Source organism: Oratosquilla oratoria, unplaced genomic scaffold (genome assembly GCF_046742065.1).
Source record: "Oratosquilla oratoria isolate Oo_2021 unplaced genomic scaffold, ASM4674206v1 SCAFFOLD64, whole genome shotgun sequence".
Lineage (NCBI taxonomy): Eukaryota > Metazoa > Arthropoda > Malacostraca > Stomatopoda > Squillidae > Oratosquilla > Oratosquilla oratoria.
Window position 1 is genome coordinate 5,001 of NW_027467728.1, and position 7,500 is coordinate 12,500.

Here is a 7,500-nt window from a genome sequence, read left to right on the forward strand (position 1 = left end):
ACACACACACACACACACACACACACACACACACACACACACACACACACACACACAAATGTCGGAGAATCCTATAACTTGTTAAGATCAATAAAAGTAGCAGTCACCTGTTTGGACGAAGAAATTATTTAAAAAATATTAGTCTCACTAATAAGGCCTAGACTGGAATATGTGGCGACATTATAGTCACCCAGTACCAAAAAGAATATGGAGAAGATTGAAGGAATCCAGAGAGCAACCACGAAAATGGCTCCAATACTTTCAAACTTGTCATATGAAGAGAGACTAGCTAAATTGGAGTTAACGACTTTGGAGCAAAGAGGAGACAGGCGACCTACTGACCATCTATAGAATCATGAAGGGCACAGAAATACTCGATATTGAGGACTTGTTAAATTGGGACAAGAGAAACGCAAGAAGAAATGGAAAGAAACTCAAAAAGATAGTTACATAAGAGATCTGAGGAAGAACAGTTTTCCACATAGAGTGGTGGATACTTGGAACAGACTGGGCGAAATAATAGTGTGTGCAAAAGCCATGCACAAATTTAAGAGCAAACTAGACACTGCGAGAAACAAAAGCGGGATACCACGAGCGTAGCTCCCCTTCCCGTAAGATACAGCTAGGTAAACACACACACACACACACATACACATAAGAACATAATATAAGAACATGAGAATGAAGGAGACCGCAAGAGACCATAAGGCCTACACTAGGTAGCTCCGTATTCATCACCACCTGTCATCCCCATCCATAAAGTTGTCTAATCGTTTTTTAAAACAACTGATAGTTTCAGCGCTTACTACATGGTTACTAAGTTTATTCCATTCATCGACCACCCTATTAGTAGACCAATTCTTGCCTATTTCTTTCTTAAATCTAAATTTGTCCAGTTTATACCCATTACTGCGAGTCCTGCTCTGTTGTTTTATTATGATGACCTTGTTTGCATCTCCCTTGTTATAGCCTTTGATTCACTTAAACACTTCTATTAGATCACCCCGCACTCTGCGTCTTTCGAGAGAGTGTAAGTTTAGGTGCCTAAGCCTCTCTTCGTAAGGCAAATTTCTGAGTCCATGTATCATTTTGGTCATTCTTCTCTGTACTCATTCTAGTGAATTTATGTCCATTCTGTAGGACGGAGACCAAAACTGTACCCCCATAGTCAAGGATGGGTCTAACTATCGCAAGATAGAGTTTAAAAATTACCTCTGCACTTCTATTCGTTACAGTCCTAGCAATGGAACCTAATGCTCTGTTAGCTTTATTTCGGGCGCTAATGCACTGGTTCTTGGTTTAAAGGTCCGGACTCACCAGAACTCCCAAGTCCCTCTCGCACTCAGATTTTTCTAAAAACGTGTTATCTAAAATGTATCTATTTTTGGGGTTATGTAGCCCTACGTTTAACACGCTACACTTCGAGATATTGAAGTTCATTTGCCATTTCACCGACCAAGTTAACGATTTATTAAGATCATCCTGCAGAATCTCTGCGTCGTCTCCTGACCTAATTAGGCGTCCTATTTTAGTGTTGTCTGCAAACTTACCAACATCACTATTTATCCCATCGTCTAAGTCATTTATGTACATAATGAACAACAAGGGACCCAAAACCGAGCCCTGGGGGACCCCGCTAGTAATATCGCCCCACCTAGATTTAATTTCATTTATGGTGACCCGCTGTTTTCTGTTACTAATCCAAGCTCTAATCCATTCTAACACTTTTCCTCCTATGCCATGGGCTTTGATTTTATTTAGTAGTCTCTGGTGAGGCACCTTGTCGAACGCTTTGCTAAAGTCAAGGTAAATAACATCGTAATTTTCATTGTTATCTGACGCCTTATATACTTTAGTGTAAAAGGATAGAAGATAAGTCACACATGACTTACCCTTGGAGAAACCATGCTGTGAATCACGAATTAAATTATGCCCTTCGATGTGTTCTCTGAGTCTATTTACTATTATTGATTCAAGCATTTTTCCTATAACCGATGCCAAACTGATTGGCCTGTAGTTGCATATGGACGATCTATCTCCCTTCTTAAAAACAGGAACAACGTTTGCCTACCTCCGAGCAGTTGGCACAAAACCAGTGTCTACCGATTTATTGAATATTTCAGTTAACTGGTCGCAGATTTCAAATTTACACTCCTTAAGCATTCTTGGAAAAATTTCGTCTGGACCCGGGAGATTTTGTAGCTTTAAGTCTGTCAATCTGCTTGACTACTTCTTCTTTACTAATGCTGATATTAGATAGACTACTTTCTTCATCCCCTCTGTAAATCGGATCGCAGTCAGGTACTTTATCTAACCTTTCATTAGTAAACACCGATAGAAAATAATTGTTAAACTCCTCACTCATTTTTTCCTCCGATTCTATCATGTCATTTTCATCGTTTTTAATTGGTACAATTCTTTCTTTATTTTTTGTTCTATAGAGGTGAAAGAAACCCTTTGGGTTGAATTTTGCTTGACTGGCCACCATGATTTCATAATTACGTTTTGCTGTACGTGTATTCCTTTTAACCAGCTTTGCCATTTCATTATATCTTGATCTAAGGTGTGATTCCCCGTTTTTTATTTTTACGTAAAGTCCTCTTTTCATTTCGATCTCATGTTTCAATCTGTCCGTCATCCATTTGGGAGTATTACTATTTTTCCGTATTGACTTTAGGGGGATAAATGTGTTTTGTGCATTAATAATCATATCAGTTAGATTACTATACATTTCTTCTAAATCGCTGACCTGATTGTTGGGCTCTCGCCCCCAAATGACCTGACCTAAGGTATGCATATTACCCTCCGTGACCCGGCTCTTGGTACCGACCTGACTCTCAGCTCCGCTACGAGAAACGACAATGTCTGAAACGTCCGCATGACATTTCGTATTCAATTTCAAATAGGTTTTTATATTGTCAAAGTTTGCTTTCCTGAAGTCTGGTGCTTGAACGTTATTCGTACTTTTTAATTTTTCCTAAATAACATTAAATCTTATTTCTTGATGATCGCTAGAGCCTAGACTATCTCCCACTATTACACTGCTAATTTGGTGCTCATTATTTGTTAAAATTAAGTCAAGGGTATTTTGTCCCCTCGTAGGATCGGTAATCACTTGTTTTAGGAAATTATCCTGTACCTCATCTAGGAATTTCTTCGCTTCATGAATAACTGTGTACTACAAATAAATACAAAGAATGTGTGTTTTTGTTGTTTCTGTAACCTACAAATATATTAATAATGTGTTTATTCAAGTTCAGAGTAACAAAATCCCAAAATAGACAAGACTTTCCCAGTGTCCAGGATCCTAGCAACCCTATTACCATTATTTCCGAAGGGAAAAAATATGTTTAACTAACGCGATTTTGATTAACACGAGGTCTCCAGGAACGTAACCCTCGCGTTGAGAGTTGACTGTATATATATATATTATATATACATAAATATATATATATACATATATATATATTATATATATATATACATATATATACATATACATATACATATATGTATATACATATATGCTAATAAGATATTACATCTTCAGTGTAAAAAGTAATATGTACTTTTTGCACTGAAGATGTACAGGTATACGAAAGCGCTCTGCTTCGTTAGTTTCTTTTTCCTAAGTGGTCTACTTTATGTATATTTTATTTTTGTGAACACACGCACCCGTGTTCTTATTAGCATATATATATATATATATATATATATATATATATTATATATATATATATATATATATAAAGATTCAACTATACGAATGCATTTAGCGCTTTATGTATATTACATTTACAGTGTAAAAAGTACATAGTACTTTTTGCCTTTGAAGATGTAATATACGAAAGCGCTCTGCTTCGTTAGTTTCTTTTTCCATGGTCTACTTTGTATATATATATATATATATATATATATTGATATATATATATATACATATATAATATATATATATATATATATATATATATATATATATATATATACATATATATGTATATATATGTATATATATATATATATATAAATATATATATGTATATATATATGTATATATATATATATGTATATATATGCTAGACAACCCGTGACCCGTTGGGTCAAATAAAATTTTAAATGATACGTTGTTAATAAAATGGTCAATAAAATCTTTATTAAGACATTGCTCTTATATTTACAACATTCTTTGTACAATTTGAATTATTCAAAACCACTTTAATATTTCCCTTTGCTTAACTCTACTCAGCGCAACATATAATTGTCCACGCTGTACCATAATGAATCTTTCTGTCTACCAAAATATGCATTCATTCTGCTCTGGAAGTGTATCTTCAACCCATTGTTAACATGTCATATCACGATCTTTTTAAAGCAGGTTAATATTAACTTAAGACTTACCAGTTTTGTGCGGTCCTCGTGTTCTCTCGAAGGAGAGTAAACTAGATACAGGCGTTCTCAAGAAATTAAATAAAGAGAGCCTCCTTAATTATGCTTATGTTATGGCACGTCTCGTCATCCCACTCCCACTCCCACTTATTATCATTATCATTCAGGGAGTCCCATGGGACTTGAGCGAGTAGCAACGTTTATAAATATAAACTTTATGATTGATATACTACGTCACTATCACCGTATAGTATAAATCACAGAAAATAAGTTTCTATATCAAATTAAGTATAATTTAGAGCTCTTACTATTCAGTAGACAAAGGCAGTGACTTGATTAGTTATAAGAAGTGAAATGCAGAAAATTGTGACGTCATGTCATCGTTGCTTGGAACACTACGCATATGATTCATACGGTTCGTGATATTTTAATAAACTCATTATGCCTCATAGATGCTAATTCAGGAGTTGACTATACTTTTAAATACTGAATATGAAAATTTTATAAGTATATATAAATAGATGTATATATATATATATATATATATATGTATATAAGTATATATAAATTTATGTATATATATATATATATATATATATGTATGTGTATGTTGAGTCAAATAAAATTTTGAATGATACGTTGTTATAAGAAATGAAATGCAGAAGATTGTGACGACATGTCGTCGTTGCTTGGGATACTACGCATGTCTCTTCTTCTGATTGCCTGGTCCTCAGTCGTCACGTCCTATCTCTTCTTCTGTTCACTTCTTTTGCTTGGCTGGTCCCCAGTTGTCACGTCATATCTCTTCTTCTGATTGGCTGGCCCTCAGTCGTGACGTCATATCTCTTCTTCTGATTGGCTGGGTGACGGTTTCAAGCAAGCAAGATGATAAATAAGATTATCAGAATTTTATAAGTATATAGATATATATATTTCAACGACTTTGCCTGTTTATTCAAATCCTTAAAAGCAGAGTTAAGCAGTTTATCAGTTCTTAAAGTAAACTTTGTGAAAACTATATGGTAAGAGGGAATGTACAAATATGTGGGAAACTAGTATAGATGTATATTCAGTGTGCATATACTTAGCGTAAAATGAAATATATTCCAAAGAATAATTAAGGAGGAAATTTGGTAAATGATAGTAAGAGGAGGGTATGATGTTCTTACTCGATAAAGAAGACTGTGTGTGGACTGAAGCGTTCAATAGTTTGCTAGTCCTTAGGATGGTAAATGAAATATGACGCTATATGTGAAAGGTGGCTGAAAAGTGTAGCATGTGATGTGATATACCAATAAGAAGCTTGGCGAGTGTTAAAGCATAAAAAAATGATAAAACGGCACGGCAAAGAAGAGGTCAGGAGTATATAATTCATTGGCATTACGAGAAAGGGTTGCATTTAGAATTGATGAAGGGTATTGAGTAGGGGGGCGATAGGGAGGCAGGTGGTGTACCTCATCCGCCACCTTCGTCCTCTTACTTTTGTTTCGTACGTCTCTTAAATGTTCACCACTGTCTGTCTTTTACCACTTCTTTTTCTGTGTTAGTTCACAGATTTTAATCAGTAGGCCCTGTGCCTACGAGTATTCCTCTTTTTCAACTTCCATATAGTGTACTTCATTCAAGGGGGAATTAAACTGGTGATGACTTTTCTTATATTTTCTTCTTCAAAATTCTACACTTGCCTCTCTCTGTGTCATTCAAGGAATCCCATGAACATGTCATAACACTTCTAAGGGAAAAGAATTTAACATGAAGAACCTTTTAGCAATTCCTTACCATGAAATTTTTTTTCACCCTCCCTCAAATATTTAAAAGCTTTGGTATTCAGATGATATTTAATAACATCAATACTGTTAAGAACTGTCTAATTAAAAACTCTTCTAAAGACAACGAAGGATGTATCTAGAGCATACCTTGTAAAGTATGTGATTTTGAGTACATAGGCCAAACAGGAAAAGTCTTAAGCAAAAGGATTAGTCAGCATATATATAAAATGAGAACGAGTCAATTGTCAAGTAGACTTTTCGTCCATTAAAAAGAGTTTGCCTATAATATTGATGGCCAAAGGACAAAAGTTATTGCATCTTGTCACAAAAATTAAGAAAAAAACATAATTGAATTATATTACATCAAAAATGATTTTGAAAATAATATGCATTTGAGCTTAGGTATAAGTCAGATAACTTTATTATTAAAATGACGGTAAATAATTCTTATGTACGTTAAGTTGTCTGGAGTCGAGTAACATGGGACCTTTCCCAATTCCTCTGCCACCATATATATATTACGACCTTTGGTCATTTTCTGTTTTCTTTGTACCCTCATGATGTCTTGAGTAGACGAAAGCCTTCGGTATTCATTTCTTTTATTTTCCAAGTGGTTTCTACATGTATTGTTATCACGTGTGTTTAGTGATTTTTGTTTATATATATATATATATATATATATATATATACATACATATATATATATATATATATACACGCATACGCGCACGTACCCATACACACAGAAATGCATGCAAACACACACACACATACATACATACGCACACACACACACACACACACACACACACACACACACACACACACACACACACACACACACACACACACACACACACACACACACACACACACACACACACACACACACACATATATATATATATATATATATATATATGCCTTTAGAAAATAAGGTTCTCCAGCTCCAGCCAACAGGACTAAGCCCGGTGGCCGACACCATCACTCCCATATTGCGTGGCGCAGGAAAGCAGTTGCCACTAGAAAGATCCGATGCAGGAAGTTGCTAAACGGAACCTCGCTGGTGGAGGTCATGCAGCAGGGTCCCTCACAGGCGTCTTATTCGACGCTAGCTACGCAAGGTCTCCTGAAAAAATATCAAAGGATCAGATGCAAACCGCTGGCTCGAGTTGACGTAGAGTGAGTCAGAGCTACTCAATTTTCCACGATTTCAGCGATGTTCTATTTAGCAACCTCCTATATTGGAGTGGTAGTATCGGCCGCCGGGCTTAGTCCTGTTGGCTGGAGCTGGAAAACCTTATTTTCTACAGGCATGCGAGAAAGATCCCCGCCCAGCTGGAGC